General features: G+C 35.7%; 2 long non-coding RNA genes, 12 other non-coding genes and 4 pseudogenes across 14 annotated transcripts in view; all 18 read right to left on the bottom strand.

Annotated features, from left to right (window-relative positions):
- LOC132670318 (uncharacterized) overlaps positions 1 to 9,677 on the bottom strand; it is an 11,007-nt gene extending 1,330 nt beyond the window's left edge. The window contains exons 1-5 of the long non-coding RNA XR_013555879.2: positions 9,595 to 9,677; positions 7,703 to 8,777; positions 6,722 to 6,807; positions 5,750 to 5,831; positions 2,230 to 2,314 (exon numbers count right to left, since the gene is read on the bottom strand). This is a non-coding gene — a long non-coding RNA (uncharacterized LOC132670318). The remainder of the gene's footprint in view (positions 1 to 2,229; positions 2,315 to 5,749; positions 5,832 to 6,721; positions 6,808 to 7,702; positions 8,778 to 9,594) is intronic.
- LOC132670612 (small nucleolar RNA SNORD113/SNORD114 family) lies at positions 1,331 to 1,407 on the bottom strand. The gene has a single exon (XR_009606839.3). It is a non-coding gene; the product is annotated as a small nucleolar RNA SNORD113/SNORD114 family (small nucleolar RNA).
- On the bottom strand, positions 2,818 to 2,892 carry LOC132670629 (small nucleolar RNA SNORD113/SNORD114 family). The gene has a single exon (XR_009606854.1). It is a non-coding gene; the product is annotated as a small nucleolar RNA SNORD113/SNORD114 family (small nucleolar RNA).
- LOC132670609 (small nucleolar RNA SNORD113/SNORD114 family) lies at positions 3,974 to 4,046 on the bottom strand. The gene has a single exon (XR_009606837.2). It is a non-coding gene; the product is annotated as a small nucleolar RNA SNORD113/SNORD114 family (small nucleolar RNA).
- LOC132670607 (small nucleolar RNA SNORD113/SNORD114 family) lies at positions 5,342 to 5,416 on the bottom strand. Its single transcript, XR_009606835.1, has one exon. It is a non-coding gene; the product is annotated as a small nucleolar RNA SNORD113/SNORD114 family (small nucleolar RNA).
- Positions 6,323 to 6,394, bottom strand: LOC132670583 (small nucleolar RNA SNORD113/SNORD114 family). Its single transcript, XR_009606813.1, has one exon. It is a non-coding gene; the product is annotated as a small nucleolar RNA SNORD113/SNORD114 family (small nucleolar RNA).
- On the bottom strand, positions 7,287 to 7,358 carry LOC132670593 (small nucleolar RNA SNORD113/SNORD114 family). Its single transcript, XR_009606823.3, has one exon. It is a non-coding gene; the product is annotated as a small nucleolar RNA SNORD113/SNORD114 family (small nucleolar RNA).
- Positions 9,182 to 9,256, bottom strand: LOC132670601 (small nucleolar RNA SNORD113/SNORD114 family). The gene has a single exon (XR_009606831.1). It is a non-coding gene; the product is annotated as a small nucleolar RNA SNORD113/SNORD114 family (small nucleolar RNA).
- Positions 9,678 to 10,186: 509 nt separating the features above from the next.
- LOC132670602 (small nucleolar RNA SNORD113/SNORD114 family) lies at positions 10,187 to 10,254 on the bottom strand (annotated as a pseudogene).
- A 902-nt stretch (positions 10,255 to 11,156) lies between these two features.
- On the bottom strand, positions 11,157 to 11,220 carry LOC132670633 (small nucleolar RNA SNORD113/SNORD114 family; annotated as a pseudogene).
- Positions 11,221 to 11,765: 545 nt separating this feature from the next.
- On the bottom strand, positions 11,766 to 11,828 carry LOC132670635 (small nucleolar RNA SNORD113/SNORD114 family; annotated as a pseudogene).
- Positions 11,829 to 12,735: 907 nt separating this feature from the next.
- On the bottom strand, positions 12,736 to 12,807 carry LOC132670587 (small nucleolar RNA SNORD113/SNORD114 family). Its single transcript, XR_009606817.1, has one exon. It is a non-coding gene; the product is annotated as a small nucleolar RNA SNORD113/SNORD114 family (small nucleolar RNA).
- Positions 12,808 to 13,155: 348 nt separating this feature from the next.
- The window catches only part of LOC132670316 (uncharacterized), a 73,204-nt gene continuing 66,783 nt past the window's right edge, over positions 13,156 to 19,576 (bottom strand). The window contains exons 26-29 of the long non-coding RNA XR_014137859.1: positions 18,666 to 18,739; positions 16,071 to 16,153; positions 15,071 to 15,156; positions 13,156 to 13,227 (exon numbers count right to left, since the gene is read on the bottom strand). This is a non-coding gene — a long non-coding RNA (uncharacterized LOC132670316). The remainder of the gene's footprint in view (positions 13,228 to 15,070; positions 15,157 to 16,070; positions 16,154 to 18,665; positions 18,740 to 19,576) is intronic.
- On the bottom strand, positions 13,697 to 13,767 carry LOC132670611 (small nucleolar RNA SNORD113/SNORD114 family; annotated as a pseudogene).
- On the bottom strand, positions 14,647 to 14,721 carry LOC132670615 (small nucleolar RNA SNORD113/SNORD114 family). Its single transcript, XR_009606841.3, has one exon. It is a non-coding gene; the product is annotated as a small nucleolar RNA SNORD113/SNORD114 family (small nucleolar RNA).
- LOC132670582 (small nucleolar RNA SNORD113/SNORD114 family) lies at positions 15,676 to 15,747 on the bottom strand. Its single transcript, XR_009606812.1, has one exon. It is a non-coding gene; the product is annotated as a small nucleolar RNA SNORD113/SNORD114 family (small nucleolar RNA).
- On the bottom strand, positions 17,824 to 17,898 carry LOC132670627 (small nucleolar RNA SNORD113/SNORD114 family). Its single transcript, XR_009606852.1, has one exon. It is a non-coding gene; the product is annotated as a small nucleolar RNA SNORD113/SNORD114 family (small nucleolar RNA).
- LOC132670604 (small nucleolar RNA SNORD113/SNORD114 family) lies at positions 19,224 to 19,301 on the bottom strand. The gene has a single exon (XR_009606832.1). It is a non-coding gene; the product is annotated as a small nucleolar RNA SNORD113/SNORD114 family (small nucleolar RNA).

Raw genomic sequence — 19,576 nt, 5'->3', positions numbered from 1 at the left:
TGTCTATGTATCTCTTAACGGGCGTCGCTGTTTTCAGTGGTGACTACTAACATCTCCTGCCTCACCACAAACTTTAATAGGTAGAGAAGGCTTCACCCTCTCCTGTCCTTACATAGTTGCTTTTCAATAGTCCCGCCATTATGCCGTTACTAACGACAAATCTATGCCCACAAAATAACTATATGAGAATACGATCTTTGTACATTCCAGACATTCCTTCACCGAAGGGATTCCAAAAGGAAAAACAGACTAATTAATTTTCACGTTCGCCCCAGAGTTCCAGGCTCATGCATGAGCAGGCATCATCATTGCCTCATGCTTGGTCTTCATCATCGCTGTCGACATGTTTTTATTGATTAATTCATCAAATTATATATCTTTTTTTATATATCTTTTATTATATATCTTGTTAACTAATAACAAGAAAATAAACGCTTAGAGACCACAAAAACTAAGATCCTTAAATATCTCTAACTTTTGCCTTTAGAATTATTTCCTACTGGCGATATCTTTCACTAATTAACCAAAATGTTTCCTTTATAGACTAATTAATATAATGCTTCACATAAGCCTCAAATTTACTATCTGACTACGGTTGTGAGCACTGACTTTATATCACACGTCTAATCATGCAATGAAAACCTTTTTTAAAAGACCACAAAACCAAGCAAAGAATTTTGACTATTCCATTGTTCTCTGTGCTCTTAACACATAGATGCAAGCACAGAGCTCATGACTATGGTGGAATGGCTAAACCAGCCAAGTGGGACCATTCTAAGGAGTACAAGACAGAGCAGACGATAAAAACATTGAGAATTTATGATCACTGGTCCCCCTGCGTTCCACATTTCATTCACTCAGTCATTAATAAGCATTAAGTTGGGATAATGTATATTTTATTTTTCTTAGGAAAATAAACCAAATCAATCTTGTAGCTGATAGCATGAACACTGACTGCTACTCAAAGAAGGACACCACTATGCCGTATATTCCCTAATAGGCATTTGTTTTCAAAATATATTGATAGCCTTTCTTATTTAACCACGTATTTTTGTAATTAGATGATATTTCACCCACTTCTTATTTATTTATTTGTTTGTTTATTCATTTATTTATTTATTATGTCATTGGCCCAATTAAAAAATAGAATGTATGAACATAAAAGACCAAAAACAGGATTATAGATGAGATTTACTTATAAATCATTTATCCAAATATAGTAGTAGTATAAAAATGCGTGAACACAACTAAAAACAAGATCCTCATATATTTCTGACATCTGTGTAGAAGATCCCATCAAACAATGGGAACAGACTACATTTCTATTGTGTTGGACGTCAGAGTTCCAGAAACGTATTCATCGCAAACGACTCATAACATACGCCACCAGTGGCCATCATCGATCCAATCTTGTCCCTTTTTTCCTTCATTCAGCTCTACATTGTTCATGGACCAACTCACAAATTCATTAACAATAATTTAAAATCCTATTAGTCAGAAAACTCATGAGTGACAATACTCCTCATTTGTATATAGAATCATTCTCTCATCAATATATCTTTCATTAATTACCTTAAATTTCCTGCATGTAATCGTTAACATAATGCTTCATATGAATTCAATATTATCACTAGGGTATGGTTCGCTACTTTTGACTCTATATGGCACACTGACCAGCCTTTAAAAAAAAAAAACTCATAGGGGCACTCGTACCCCAATGTTTATAGCAGCACTCTCAACAATAGCCAAATTGTGGAAAGGGCCTAAATGTCCATCAACTGATGAATGGAGAAAGAAATTGTGGTTTATATACACAATGGAATACTATGTGGCAATGAGAAAAAATGAAATATGGCCTTTTGTAGCAACGTGGATGGAACTGGAGAGTGTGATGCTAAGTGAAATAAGCCATACAGAGAAAGACAGATACCATATGGTTTCACTCTTATGTGGATCCTGAGAAACTTAACAGAAACCCGTGGGGGAGGGGAAGGAAAAAAAAAAAAAAAGAGGTTAGAGTGGGAGAGAGCCAAAGCATAAGAGACTGTTAAAAACTGAGAACAAACTGAGGGTTGATGGGGGGTGGGAGGGAGGGGAGGGTGGGTGATGGGTATTGAGGAGGGCACCTTTTGGGATGAGCACTGGGTATTGTATGGAAACCAATTTGACAATAAATTTCATATATTAAAAAAAAAACATAGCTGAAACTGAGACAAGAACTTGACTCACATTGGTCTCTGTGCTTCTAACACACAGACGCAATCACGAGCTCGCCACCACGAAACAATGCTTAGTCAGCTCAGGTGTGTCCATTCTGAGAAGCACAAAGCACAGTTAATGGTTAAAAAAAAGAAACTTAAGACCTTGTCTCTCCATTGACCCCCGTGTCTCACATCTCATTTACTCACTCATTTAGGTCTTTATAAATATTTCATGCCATGAATAGATTTTTCTCTTAATAAAAGGAACAACCTCAAACTTGACACCGGCTCAGAAAGACTAGACCCTTACTTGTCTATGTAACTCTGAGCTAAGGAGATAACACCGTTTTTCCACTTACTTCTTAATGAACATATGTATTTCCAATTTTATTAATACTTCTTGCCTCACCATATATACGTAGTTCATAGTTGAATAATCCTTCTCTCTCTCTCTCTCTTTTACCTATTATGTATATTTCGGTAATGTCTCTATCATGAATCTACCAATAATGACAAACCCAAATCTACAAACTCAAAATAAGAACAGGATCTTCGTATGTTCCTAACATCTACCTACAGGATCCAATAGAACAGAAGGAGTGGATGATTTCTTACGTTGGCCCTCAGATATCCAGATACATATTTCTCATCGCCCATCACTCATCCACTGCCAGTCGCCATCACTGGCCCGTCAGAGGCCCACTTTTGCTTCCTTCCTTTCTACATTGGCAGTGATTAAATCATTAATTCTTTGAAAATATTAAAATGGGTATAATTTGCAAAAACTGAAGCATAAGATGCTGGAACACCCTTAAATCCTAATATGGGATTGTTGCCAACATAGGTTATATTTCTCTCATTAATCAATCTCAATGCTACGTATTAAATTAACGAACACCATGTTTTATATCGTATTTATCAGTTAGCCACGGTGAGCTTTTTTATTATATTTATCATGTTTGAATAATACCACAAACACAAACAAATGACCCAAACCAAAACGAAATTTTTGACCATTACTCTCCTTGCTCCTAACACAAGAGCAACGTCACGTGATAATCTTGACCGCAGTGGACAATGAATCAGCTCAAGCATCTATTCTGAAGACAACCAGAGAAGGTGATGAAAAGGCTTAGACTTTCTCTCCACTGACCCCTATACTCACTCACATAATCATTTAAGTATTTATTAACTTATGGAAATATTTACTTATTTTTACCTTAAAAATAAACTTCAAATCTGGAACTAATTCAGACAATAACTGACTACTGCATTTTATTGTTTATATCAACCGTAGTCAAAGACATAATACACTTGGTCCTTTTATATGTATTCTAATGTATATTAATACTTTTCCCTATATTAATGTTTATTTATTTTTGAAAGCGACAGTGTGAGCAGGGTAGGGACAGAGAGAGAGAGAAAGAGAGGGAGACACAGAATCCAAAGCAGGCTCCAGGCTCTGAGCTGTCAGCACAGAGCCTGATGTAGGGCTCGAAACCATGAACTATGAGATCATGACCTGAGTTGAAGTTGGACACTTAACCGACTGAGCCACCCAGGGGCCCCTCCCTCGCTATATATCTACCAAAGAACAATACTTCAACCTCTTCACCTTTATTCATTTATTCATTTGTTTATTCTACCATTAATAACTTTATTAATTATTAACATTCATGAACACAAAGACTGACAACAAAATCCTTATATATTCCCGACATCTGTATATAGGATCCTTATACGCATGAGAAACAGACTAGATTACTTTTCTATCAGATCTGAGTTCCAAACACAGAGCAGTCATCAGATATGACTCATATGCCACCAGCTGTCATCGTGGATCTAAGGCTGGCCCTCTTTCTTTCCATTCTCATAAACATTTATTCATTAAGCCATTAAGCAAAAAATGCACATGAATTAAAAATATAAGAATATATTCCTTCAACATTCCTAACATCTATCTCTACAGTATTACAGAGACTCTCATTAACTTACCTCAGTGTTACATTTATGGATTAGGAAACAAAATGCTTCTTATCAATCTGATAGTAACTTCATTAATTAATAAATAAATTCCTGGGGCACCTGAGTGTCTTAGTTGGTCAAGCATTTGACTTCCACTGAGGTCATGATCTCACAGTTCATGGGTTCGAGCCCCGCCCGCGTCAGACTCTGTGCTGACAGCTCAGAGCCTAGAGCCTGCTTCAGATTCCGTGTCTCCCTCTCTCTCTGCCCCTACACTCCCCTTGTGCTCTTTCTCACTCAAAAATAAATAAACGTTAACATTAAGTAAGCAATTAATTGTTATTTTTGCCTTCTTTGATTATGTTTAATACTTATAAATAATATACTGAATAGCCTTAAGCAAACCAAGACAAAAGCTTTGAGTCTTACTCACATTGGTCTGTATGCTTCTACAACATAGACACAACCTAAGGGTTCATGACCTTGGAAGGATGTTACAATCAGCCTGAGTGTGTCCATTCTGGGGGGGGTACGGAGCAGAGCAGACGATAAAAAAAGACATTCTTCCACTGCTCTTTGCTCTACATCTCTCACATAGGCATTTAGGAAATCATTATTGGAGTGTATTTATTTCATTGTCTTTTATAAAAATGAACTGCCTCAAACTTCCCACTGACCCAGAATATAAAAACTGTCTATGGGCACCTGGGTGGCTCAGTTAATTCAGCGTCTGACTTCAGCTTGATCATGATCTTGTGGTGTGTGGGTTCGAGGCCGGCATCTGGCTCTGTGCTGACAGCTCAGCGCCTGGAGCCTGCTTTGGATTCTGTGTCTCCGTCTCTCTCTGCCCCTCCCCTGCTCATGCTCTGTCTCTCTCTCTCTCTCAAAAATAAATAAACATTAAAAAATTAAAAAAAAAAACAACTGTCTATAATTTGTTCTGTCTATATCATCCTATCCAAAGAGGTGACAGTCATATACAATTCACTTCTGTTTAAACTTCAGTGCCTTCAAATTATATTAATGGTATTTCCTGTCTCCTTACATATTTTGAAAATTGGACAGTGTTTTTACAATTCACTTTATTCTTTATATATTTCCTCATTGATATTTCATTGACCTAATTATAATAAAGAATGGAAATTCATGAAGAGAGACACCACATCTCTTTTGTGTTGGACCTCAGAGTTCCAGACACGTATCGTTTATCACCCGTGACTCATACACTGGCAGTTATCATCACTGATCCAGAGAAGACTACTTTCTCTTCATCCATTTCTACATTGTCTGTTGATTGATTCATTAATTCACTAATTACCATTTAAAACTATATGATTCACAAAACTCCAAGATGGAACTCTTATGCACGATATGCATACAATCATGCACACATCAATATCTCTCTCATCAAGTGTCTTGTTTTTCATAAACACTTTAATCAATGTATTGCTTCGTTTTAATCCTATAGTTGTCACTGAGACACAGGTGGCTTTCTTTGATGATATTTCATACTTTGTATTAATACAATGATTACCCTTAAACAAAATACCAGAAACAAGATGAGAACTCTGAGTATTACTCACATGGGTCTCCTGTCTCCCCAGTACAGAAATGCAACCCAAGGGCTCTTGATCAGGTGAGAATCCTTAAAGCAGGTCCAATGGTCTGTCCTGAGGCATATAAAGTAGAGCATATAATAAAACGAGTCAAGACATTCTCTCTCTCTTGCTTTTAATCTCTTATTTAACCAGTTATTGTTCAGTTATTAATTTGGTCTAAATATTTTTTCTCGTAAGAAAATGAACAACTTTGATTTTACCACTGAGCCAGAAGCTGAACATTTGCCTATGACTTCTACTGTCCATGACATCCTTAGCCATACATGTAAGAAGAATCATGTACCACTTACTTCTAATTGAACTTCAGAGTATGTTAATAGTATTTCTTGCATAATCACAGATTTTTATAATTGGACAATGCTTCATCACTTTCATCTTTATTTATGTTTGTTTATTGATTATGTCATTGGTCCAATTATAAAAATTGAAAGGAAATGAATGAAGACCACGACCAAAAACAAGATCCTTATATATTCCTGACATCTGTCCACACAGGATCTCTGCAAACAATGGGAATAAACTAGGTTTTCTCTTCTGTTGGACCTCAGAGTTCCAGACACGTATTCATCGTGAACGACTCATACGCCACCAGTGGTCATCATCGATCCAATATTGTTCCTCTTTTCCTTCATTCAGTTCTAATTTTTTTATCGAGTAAATCATTAAATCACTAATAATTTTAAATTCTATAATTCACAAAAGAACGTATACCTCCCTGAGCTCTACTCTGATAATTCTCACATCAATATCTCTTTAACTAGTTATCCTCAGTCTTCTACACATGGATTAACCATTATAACAGCTTGCATACCCCACATTTATCACTGGGATACAGTGCCTCCTTTCATTATATCTTAGAGTTTTCAATAATACAATGAATCGCCTTAAAAGAAAAACAACACATATGCCATGAAAATAATTTCAACTGTTACTCACATTAATCCCCATCCTCCCATTATATAGAGGCAACCATAGAGCTCCATAATCGTGGAAGACGTTAAATCAGCTCAAGTGTGTCCATTCTGAAAAGTACCGAGCAGAACAAGAGATAAAAAGGAAGGAGATACTATGTTCATTGGTCCTCGTATTCCATCTTGAATTTAGTCAATTACTAAGCAGTGAATTTTATTGTCTTATAAGCCCATGAACAATATTGATCTAGCTACTAATAAAGAATATGAACGTGGACTATGACTTATCAATAACTGTAGCGTCCTGCAATAACAACTCTTGCACCATACATTCCCTTATTGACATCAGCATTTTAAATATACATGAATACTATTCCTTACCTAACCCCATATTTTTATAATTGGACAAGATTTCACTGCTTTCATCTTTATTTATTTATGCGTTCGTTTATAGATTATTTCATTGATCCAATTATAAAAATTGAAACAAAATGCACGAACATAAGAACCCAAAACAAGACCCTTGTATATTCTTAATATCTATCTATTCAATCACCTCCAACAGGACAATAAACCAGATTCCATTTCTGTTGGACCTCAGAGTTCCAGACACGTATTCATCGTAAACGACTCATACGCCACCAGTGGTCATCATTGAGCCAGTAGTGCCCCTCTTTCCTTTCATTCAGTTCTATATTGTTTATCGGCTAATTCATTAATTCACTACTAATAACTTGAAAACCCTCATTCACAAAAACCCAAGAAAATCATGATATCCTTAATCTGTAAATAGAATCATCCTCACATCAATATATATATCTTTTTAAAATTAGGCTGTTAGTCATTCATGCATTAATCAATATAATGTTTTCATAAAATTCAGTATTTGTCACTGAGCTATAGTTGGCTTTCTGTGATTCTACTACATAGAACTTTCAAATAATGCACTGAATACACTGGAAAAAAAAATCACTGAAACTAAGACACGAAATCTGATATTACTCACATGGTTCTCTGTGCTTCTAACACAGACATGCAACCACAGAGCTCAGCGCCACGGAATATTGCTTAAATCAGCTCGCGGTGTGTCCATTTTGAGAAATGAAAAGCAGAGTTCGTGATAAAAAATAAAATAAAATAAAACATTTACTTACATTGATGCTTGCTTTCCACATTTCATTTACTCAGTCATTCAGATATTTGTGAATATTTCATAACATTGTTTTTTTTTTCTTTTAACAACAACAGCACCAAAGATCCTCAAACTTGAGGTGGATCAAGAACAATAAAATGGACTCTAAACTGCTCATGTCTAAATGACCCTTGGCCAAAGAAGTGACACTCTCGATCCATTTAATTCTTAATGGGTGTCAGTGTTCACAATTTTTATTAATATTTCTTGCCTAAAAACAGGTCTTCAAAGTTGGACAATGCCTCACGTTTTTGTATTTATCTGCTGTTTATATATCTTCAATGGTTCTATTACTGATCTATTTCTAATAATACATCTAAATCTATGAACCCAGTAAAAACATTCTTTGTACTATCCAAAAATCTGTCCTTAGGATCAAATAAACAGAGAGAAAGACTACGTATTGACCTGGACCTCATTCAGCGTCCCTAACTCATCTGCCACCAGTCATTATCACAGGTACATAAAAGACCCACTTTTTCTTCATTCATTTCGACATTTATACCAGTTACATCATTAACTCATAGATTATAGTAAAATACATAACTAACAAAAACTGAAGAATCAGCAGGTTGAATTCCCTAACTTCTATCTATAGAATAAATGCCAACATAGATTATCTCTCTCTCACCAGTCAATCTCCATGTTACGTATTATCACTTAATTGGTATGTTTCCTATCTGTGTTTACCATTGGGCAACACCTTACTTTTTGATGGTATTTATGAATTGTTAATAACACTGTGAATACCCTAAGGGAAATGACCCACACCAAGACAAAATCTCTTGCTACTCACCTTGGCTTACCCTCCTAAGACCCAGGCCACACAACAATCTTTCTTCATCAGGGCAGAAGCTGAAATCAGCTAGAGCATCCGTTCTGGAGAGGACTGAACAGAGAACATGATAAAAAATGAGACATTCTTCCACTGACCCTTGCTCTACGATCTTCATTTAGTCGGCCACTTATGAAATCATTCTTGGAGCATATTTATTTCGTTATCTTTCATAAAAGCAAACCACTTCTAACTTCCCACTGACCTACCGTGTAAACGTTGTCTATTGTTTGTCCTGTCTGTATCATCCTAGCCAAAAAGGTGACAGTCACATACTGTTTATTTCTTTTGGACTTCAGCGTTTTCAAATTATACCAATAGTAATTCTTGCCTCCCCACGTATTTTTAAAATAGGGCAAGGTTACTACAACTTATGTTATTTTCTATATATTTCCTCATTGATATTTCATCGATCCCATAATAATAGTGAAAATTCATGAAGAGAAAGACCACATCCCTTGGACCTCAGAGTTCCAGACACGTATCCTTCATCATCCACGACTCATACGCTGGCAGTTATCATCACTGATCCAGAAAAGACCACTTTCTCTTCATTCATTTCTATACTGCTTATTGATCAAGTCATTCATTATCGTTTTAAAACTGTTTGATTGACCAAAACTCCAAACAGTCTTTTCCCTATTATTGCCCTAATAATGTATCTGGAACCATTCCCACATTATTATATCTGTCATATTTATTATCAGTTTTTCATAAATGCTTTAAATCAGTATAATACTTCATTTTAACCCCATATTTGTCACCAGAACACAGTTCATGGTCTTTGAGTATAGTTCATATTTTTTCATTACTCCCGTGAATACCCTTAGACACACCACCCAAACGAGACAAGAATTTTGATTCTACTCACACTGATCTTCCTACTCCTTCCAGAACAATCCTAGAGCTCCTGATCAGGGAAGGATCCTTACATCAGGTGCAGCGTGCCTGTTTCTGAGGAGTTCAAGCCAGAGCAAATCATAAGAAAGGTTGAGACATTATTTCCATTGGTCTTGGCCTTTCCCTCACACGTAGTCAGACATTTGGGCAATCATTAATTTGGTGGATATATATTTTTTCCTTTAAGAAAACAAACCCACTGACCCAGACATGAGCATTGTCTGTAACTCCTCCTGTCTGTATCACCCTTAGCTCTATAGGTAACAGTCTTGTACAACTTGCTTCTAATCGAACTTCAGGGTTTTCAGAATCTGATAATAGTATTTCTTGCCTAACCACACATTTTTATTTTTAATCACATATTTTTATAATTAGACGATGCTTCACTTCATTCATCATTTTTATTTAGATATTTCTAGAATATTTATAGAATCCATGTATCGAATTATAGCAATACATATAAACGCACAAACACCAAGACCAAAAACAAGATCTTAGTATATTCCTGACACCTGTCTATTGGATGCCTTCAAATAACGGGAATGTACTAGATTAATTTTCTCTTGGACCTCAGAGTTCCACGTATTCATCGTATGCGACTCATACGCCACCAGTGGTCATCATCGATCCAATATTGTCCCTCTTCTCTTTGTGATACTCTCTTTGTATTTTGATTAAATCATTGGTTTGCTAATAACTTAAAATCCTATTATTCACAAAAACCGAAAGGAGCCTTTGTGTCCTTAAACTGAACACAGACTGAGTCTCACTTTTCTTTCATCATCAGTTTTCCATACATGCATTAATCAATATATTGTTTTATAAAATTCAGTATTTATCACAGAGCCACAATTGGCCTTCTGTGATTCTATATGGAATTTTCGAATAATACACTGAATGTGCTGAAAAAGAAATCACTGAAACAGAGACAAGAAATTTGCCCATTACTCACATCCATCTCTGTGCTTCTGACACACAGATGCTGTCACCAAGCTCACCGACCAGGGAGGAATGCCTGATTAGCTTGAATGTGTCCATTCTGAGAAGTACAAACCACAGTAATGACAGAAAAAAATGATGACATTTTTATTCCCACTGATTCTTGCTTTCCACATTGAACTTACTCATTTAGGAATTTATAAATCTTTCATAATGTAGATTTTTTTCTCTTAACAAAAAGGAAGCCTTCAAACCTGACACTGATCCAGAATAATAAAACTGACTCTTAATTATTCATATCTATATAATCCTTGGCAAAAGAAGAGACACCCTGGAAACATCTATTTCATAATGGGCATCAGTGTTTGCAAATTTTGTTAGGATTTCTTGCTTCACCATGTTACGTTCCTAATTAGACAATAATTTGCCTTTTCTTCTTACTCCATTATTTATATTTCCTTTAGTGGTTCTATCATTGGTCCATTCATAACAACACATCTAAACGTATTCATCCAAAATAAGAACATGATCTTTATACTTCCTGACATCTACCCATACGATCAAGTAAATAGAGAAAACAGAATATTTATTGTATTGAACCTCAGGGTTCCAGACACCTACTATCCACCGTCCATGACCCGTCATCACCACTGGTTCCCTTAGAGTTTATTCATTTTTATATCTGTATCAATTAAGTCATACCTCCACTGGGAATAATAAAATACATCCACGATTAATAAAAACCAAAGAACATGATACTTGAATATCCCTAACTTCTCCCTATAGAATTATTGCCAAAATAGACACCTCTTTCATTAATAAGTAGCGATGTTACATGTTATCGATTAATCAACGTAATGTCTCATATCATATTTATCATTGAGCCATGGTTAATTTTTCACTGTAATTATTATGTTTGAGTAACACCACGAAAGCCCTTAAACACATGACCCACACCAAGAAAAGAACTTTGACTATTACTTGCCTTGGGCTCTTTCCTAGAGAAGGGAAACATGGTGACCTTGATCACAAGAGAGGCTGAAATCACCTTGAGCTTCTATTCTGAAAAGTACCGAACAGAAGTGATAAAAAAAATTGAGACTTTCTCTCAATTGATCCATATATTTGTTTATTGCTTCTTTCATGGTTCAATTATAATAAGAACTGAAAATGAATGAAGAGAAAGACCACATTGTTCTTGTATTGGACCACACGGATTACTCGTCACCTGGGACTCATACACCGGCAGTTACCATCATTGATCCAGAAAAGACCACTTTCTCTTCATTTATTTCTATCTTGTTTATTAATTTATTAATTCGCTAATTATAATTTTTAAACTCTATTATTGACAAACGCCGAAAAGGCTTTGATATCCCTAATATGCTTCTAGAGCCATTTTCGCAGCATTATATCTCAGTCACGTATCAGTTTTTCATACATGCATTAATCTATATCATATTTCCCATAAATCTCTTATTTATCAGTAAGGATCAAGATAGCCTTCTCTGATTATATTTCAACGATTTCATGACTAGAGTAAATACCCTTAGACAAACAACCCAAATCAACACAGAGAAATTTGTTTATGCTTACACTGGTCTCCAGTCTCTTAAAACAGGTGATGCAACCCTGCAGTTCAAGATCAAGGAAGAATCTTTAAATCAGGTTCCGTGTGTCTCTTCTAAGGAGTACAAAGCAAAGCAGGTGATAAAATGGTTGAGACATTCTCTCCATGGAGCTCTGCTTCAACATTCACATAGTTATTTAGGCAATCATCAATTTAGTGTATATATTTAGTCTGCTAAGAAAACAAACGACTTGGATCTTACCACTAAGACAGAATACGAACACTGTCTATATAACTTACACTGTCTACATCATCCTTAACCTAAGAGGTAACAGTCAAATACCATTTATTTCTAAGGAAACTTCGAGGTTTCCATAAAATATTAATAGTATTCCTTGCCTCACCACATATTTTTATAATTGGACAACGCTTCACGCTATTCATATTTGTTTATTTATGTATTTATTGATTCTCACATTTATCCAATTATAATAATAAAACAAAAATACATGAATACCAAGACCAAAATAAACCCTTTATTTATTCCTGAAATCTGTCCATAGGATGCCTTCAACAACAGGAATGGCCTAGACCAATTTTCTGTTGGACCTCAGAGTTCCAGACACGTATTCATCGCGAACGACTCATACGCCACCAGTGGTCATCATCGATCCAATATGGCCCCTCTTTTCCTACACAGATTCGTATTTGTTTATTGATCAAATCATTCACTAACTCACTAATTAGTGAATTCATGAATTCACTAATAATTTTTAAGCAGGACAATTTTAAAAAAGAGGCTTGAAGTCTCAAATCTAAATACAGAATTAATCTCACCTCAATATAGCTCTCTCATTAATATCCTCAGCTTTTCCTATGTGCATTAATCAATGTGTTTCACACATCCCATATTTAACACTGAGATACAGCTGCCTTCCTTAATTATATTTTACACTTTTTAATAATGCAGTGAATAACCTTAAACCCACTTAAACTGAGAAAAAAACTTCAACTATTACTTACATTAATCTCCATCCTCCCTATTACACAGAGGCGAACGTATGCCCATGGAGCATCATCTCTAGGCAGTTCATTCTGAGGAGTGCAGAACAAAGCAGATGATAAGGAAAACCGACACATAATCTGGATTGATCCTTGCTTTCTATATTTCATTGACCCAGTATTTAAGTATTTATTATTTTTTCTTTCTAAATATTTTCATCTTATAAAAACTCAATCACTAAAGCAACTCTCACTTAGGCATGTCTATACAACCGTGTGCAAAGAGATGACCTTTTTATCTATTTATTTAATGGGCATCAGTGTTTTCAACTTTTAGTAATAATATCATCTGCCTTGCCACATGTGTTTGTCTTTGGACAATTCCTCACCCTACTCTTCCTTATATGTTTATTTATATCTGCTTGATGGTTTCTATCATTGATCCATTAATAATAACAAATCTGTAGCTATGAAGAATTACAGGAATAAGATTTTATTCCTGACATCTCTCTGTGGAGAACAATTTCAACAGAAGGAACAGACCAAATGATTATGTTCTGTGTTGGACCTCAGAGTTTCAGACATATAGTTTCATTGTCCATGACTCCTACGCCACTGGCCATCATTGGTCCACGACTGAGTCGCTTACTTCATTTCCACTTTTTACAAATTAAATAATTAATTCATTGATAATTATAAAAATAATACATGGTTCACAAAAAGCCAAAAATAAGATCCTTGAATATCCCTAACATCAGTTTACAGAATCATTATCCAAATGGACTGTTACTCTTGTCTCAATCAACCTCCATCCTGTACATTTTTTATTGATTAACACGGTGTTTCCTACCACATTCATCATGAGGCCATGGATAATTTTTTATTAATTTAGTACTCTTCCATGATACCCTGATTACCCTTAAACAAATGTCCCATTCCAAGATAGCCACTTTGACCAGGTTGGCCTTCACCTCTTTCCATACTCAAAGGAAGCATGACAACCTTGATCACAGCAGAAGCTGAAATCAGTTCAAGCATCTGTTCTGAAGAGTGACAAGCAGACAAGATGACAAAAATATCGAGATATTCTCTCCATTGATTCATATATCCCCAACTCCTTGCTCGTACCATTTCGGCATTGATGACATTATTGTGATTTTTCCCTTAATAAATCAACTGCTGAAGCCATAACTGGCTCAGTAACTATTACTTTCCATTATCCACCTCCTTCTTACTCAGACATAGACACGTGAATCTTTTATTTTCCATTCTGACTTACATTAACATTTTACCTATTATATATTTTGGCAAGGGGCAATGCTTCACCCTCTTCATATTTATTCGTTTATATGTTATTAATCCTATTTATTTTTTATAATGGTACGTTTAAACGTTCATGTACACAAAGGCCAAGAACATGAACTCACTTATGCCTGACATCTCTCTAAAGGATCACTGCAAATGGGGCAGGGGGGGCGGGGGGGGGGGGGGAAGGACTGGATTTCTTCTGTGCTGGACCTCAGAGTTCCAGACCCGTAGGGTTCATCATCAAAGACTCATATGTCAACACCTGCTGTCATTTATCCAGGTATGTCCCTGATTATCTTCAATCATGTGCACATAGTTTATTGATTATTTCATCAGTTCACTAATAATAATCAAACAATACCTAGGGAGGGGTCGCAAAAACTCGATATAGGTCCCTTGAATATCTCAAATATCGTCTACAGAATTCTCGCTGACAATGTATACCATTCATTAATTGACCTCAATGTTTCCTACATAGATTAATTAACATAATGCTTCATAGTAACCTCATTCTAATTATTTGCCAATGCCGGCAATCATAAATTATATTTCATAACTTTTTAATAAGGCGGGGAAAACCTTTTTGAAAAACCACAAAACCAAGAAAAGAATTTTGACTATTACTCACATTGTGATCCATGCTCTTACCACATAGAGGCAAACATAGGGCTCATGACTATGGTGGAAAGTCTAATTCAGCCGAGTGCGACCATTCTAAGGGGTACAAGACAGAGCAGATGATAAAAAGATTGAGACCTTGGGTTCATTCATCCCTGTGTTCCAACTTTCAGTCAGTCATTTAGGTAGGTAGTGGTTTGGGACAACATATATTTCATTTTCTAGTAAGTAAACAAACCATATCGATCTTGCCCATACCAAAGAAAATAAACACTATCACTTAACACTTGCCATCCACTTTAGCCAAAGAGGTAACACCCTCAAACCATCTCTTTCCTAATGGATACCAGTTTTTGCAATATAATTAACATATTACTATATTATAGTAATTTTTGCCTCGCCACATCTTTTCAAAACTGGACAAGGCTTCATATTCTTCATTTAAATCTGTTTACACATTTGTGTATTAATCATTTCATTGATCCAATGATAAAAATAGGATTTTATCCAAGGATGAAAATAGGACATAATGACCAAAACCACGATCTTTATATATTCCTGATCTTTGCCTCTAGACAACATCAAATGGGGACAATGAACTAGATTTCATCTGTTTTGGACCTCAGAGTTCCAGACACGTATTCATCGTATACGACTCATACGCCACCAGTGGTCATCATCGATCCAATATTGTCCCTGTTTGTCACCATTTGTTTCTAGATTATTTATTGATAAATTCATAATTCAGTAATCACAATTTTAAAAATACTTATTCGCAGAAACCCACAAAGAGCCTAGAAATCCCTAGGATCTATTTAGAATCATTCTCATGTCAATATCACTTTCATTAATTATCCTCAATTTTTATTATATTCATTAATCAATATAATGCTTCATACTAATCCCATTTCTCTCAGTGGGCTATTTGGATTTCATCAGTTATACTCTGCAGTTTTCAATAATGCACTGAACACCCTGAAACAAAGACTGAAACTTTGACTATTACTCACATGGTCTCCATGTTCCTAACACATGAATGCAACCCGAGACCACGTGACCGTGGAAGAATCCTTAAATCTCGACGGGTCCCATTCTAAGGAGTGCAAAGTAGAGCAGAAAACAAAAAATTTCAGGTCCTATCTCCATTGATTCTTCTGTAACGCATTTCATTTATTCATTGGGACGCTCGTTAATTTTTCGTAATGAGGTATTTGTTTTAGCTAAAGAAAAGCTTCAGCTTGACACTGACCAAGAACAATACAAATGCCTCTTATTTGTCAGTGCCTATATAATTCTTAAGTAAAAAAGGCAAAAATGCGTATTCCTTTTAGTGCTTAATGAGCAGGAATGTTTTCAATTTTATTAGCAAGACTTCCGTGTCACCACATATATTCCTAGCTGGACAGTGTTTCACCTTATTTATCTGTATTTTACATTTTTACTGGTTTGGTTGCTGGTTTATTTATAAGAATCAATTTGAACATATGAATCTAAAATAAGAAGATGCGCTTGGTGGAACGACTGGGTGGCTTAGTCGGTTAAGCGTCCGACTTCGGCTCAGGTCATGATCTCACAGTTCATGGGGTCGAGCCCCATGTTGGGCTCTGTGCTGACAGCAGGCTCCAGCCTGCTTGGGATTCTCCCTCTCTCTCTGCCCCCATCCCCTGCACTCTCTCTCTCTCTCAAAATAAATAAAATAATCTCTAAAAAAAAGCATGTGAGCTTTGCATATTTCGACATTGACCCATGGGATCGTTTACGACAGAAAATAGGCTACATCTTACTTTATGTGGACTCAGAGTTACACAGGTAACACTCACGTGTACAATTCCTACCCCACCAGTCATCACCACTGGCCTGTGTTTGGACCTTTTTCTCTTCATCTGTCTCTACACTTGTAATGATTGAATTGCTAATACCTCGATAATACATATAAATACGCAATTCATAAAATCACAGAAAAAGACCCTTGAATAAACCTAACTAACTTCTATCTGTAGAATCATATAACACATAGATTATATCTTTCGCTAATCAACCTCAGAGTTGCACGTTATCAATGAACGAACATTAATATTTCATATCACATTTGTCATTGGGCCATAGTTAATTTTTTGATGGTATTTATTACTTTTTGATAATACTGTGAGTGCTCTTAAATCACCCACACCAAGGGAAGATCTTTGACAGTTATTCACCTTGGTGTCTTTTCTAACACAAAGGTAACATAACAGTCTTAATCACCATGGATACTAAAACCAGCTCAATGAATTCGCTCTGAAGATATGATTAAATATGAGACAAGCAGACAATGTGATAAAAGATTGAGTTATTGTCTCCATAGTTTCCACCATTCATTTACATAGTCATTTGAGCATGTATTAGTTTTTGGTAATATTTATTTCTTTTTCTCCTTAATAAAATAAACTTCAAACTAATACCTGACTGAGAGACATACTGATTATTACCTATCACTGTCTAAATCACCCTTAGTCAAATACATAATATACACAGTCCTTTTTTTATCCATTCCTTACACTAATATGTATTTTCCTTAGGATATATTTTATTTTGCTTATGAAAAAAGGTTCATTGTTCCCATCTTTAGTCATTTATATATGTTTATTTATTCTTCCATTGACACTTTCATAATAATATTTTAAAGCTTCATGAACTCAAGACCAAGAACAAAATCCTTGTACATTCCTGACATCCATCTATAGGTTCCCTTCATAAAGGAGGCTGGACCAGATTCCATTTGTGTTGGACCTCAGAGTTCCAGACACATCTCCATAATATACGACTCATATATATCACCCATTGTCACTGGTGGGTCCAGGACTGGCTTTCTTTCTCCATGACCACCTACATTCGCTCATAGTTTAATTCATTAATAAAGAAATATAAATAAATCACACGAAGAAACAAGAATAATATTCTTTAGTATCTCTAACATCCATCTACACAACCATTTCCACTGAGACCTAATTCCTCTCATTGACTCAGTTTAGTGTTTCATATATGCGCTAATCAACAGTGTTTCATATTAATCTGATATTTAACACTGGTATGTCTCACCTTCTTTGATTTTATTAAATAACTTTTTCAAGTGTTTATTTCAATTCCACTTAGTTAACATTCAGTGTAACTGAATGTAACATTCAGTTTCAGGTGTACAATATAGTGATTCAACACTTCCATACAAGACCCGGTGCTCATCACGGGTGCCCTCCTTAATCCCCATCCACTATTTCACCCAACCCCCGCCCACCCCTCCTCTGCTAACCATCAGTTTGTTCTCTACACTTAAGAGTCTGTTTCTTGGTATGCCTCTGTCTCTCTCTCTCTCTCTCTCTCTCTCTCTCTCACCCCCTTTCCATGTTTGTTTTGTTTCTTAAATTCCACATATGATTGAGATCATATGGTAACTGTTTTTCTCGGACTGGCATTTCGCTTAGCATAACACTCTCTAGCCCCATCAATGTCAATCCAAATGGTAAGATTTCATTCATTTCGTATGATTATATTTAATGCTTTTTAACAATACAGTGAAAATCTCTTCTAAAACAATAGTCTAGCCAAGAAGAACACAGAACATTACTCACACTGGTCTCCATGCTCCCCAAAACATAGTGCACCCGACCATGGATGATCTTCTAACAGCTGGAACACATCCATCCTGTGGAGTACAAAAGAGCAGAAGAACAACAACAACAAAAAGATGAAGACATCCTCTCCCTTGGCCCTTAATTCCACCTTTGTTTATTCAGCCATGGGGTCAATTAGTAAGTTGTGATCATATCTATCTTACGTTCTCTTAAGTGACCAAATAACATCAATATTGCTGCTGACAAAGAGTATGAACATGGACCGCTACTCATACTCAGAAAAAGGGGAAACATCCTGTACCATTTATTTTCATTTACCATCAATGTTTGCAAAATACATTCATTGTACTTCATATCTCACCACATATTTTTATAATCAGACCATGCTTACTCCCATCACCTTTATTTATTTGTAATATGTTTATTGCTATTTTCACTGATCTGATTATATTTGTAGAATAAGAATGAATAAAAGCCAAGACCAAAAACAAGACCCTCGTATATTCTGACATCCGTACAGGCCCATTTCAACAACGTGGAACAGATCTGTTTTTGTTGGACCTCAGAGTTCCAGACACATAGCATTCATCACACATGACTCCTATGCCATCATCAGTCATCATCATTGGTCCAGGACTGGCTTCTTTTTTCTATCTGTTGATTGGTATGTTTATTGATTAACTACCTAATATAGAAATAAACACAAGTCGCCACAATAAAAATCACAAAATCCTTGAATCGCCTTAACATCTATCGATAAGATCATTTCCACTGAGAATGAACTCTTTCATTAACTGAACTCAGTGTTTACCATATCGGTTAACATCATATTGGTTCACATCGGTGATAATGCGATATGGGTATGTTTGGGCTTCTTGATTACCTTAAACACTTTTTAATAATACAGT

Source organism: Panthera onca, chromosome B3 (assembly GCF_046562875.1).
Source record: "Panthera onca isolate mPanOnc1 chromosome B3, mPanOnc1 haplotype 2, whole genome shotgun sequence".
Taxonomy (NCBI): domain Eukaryota; kingdom Metazoa; phylum Chordata; class Mammalia; order Carnivora; family Felidae; genus Panthera; species Panthera onca.
This window is presented reverse-complemented; position numbering and strand designations above follow the sequence as displayed.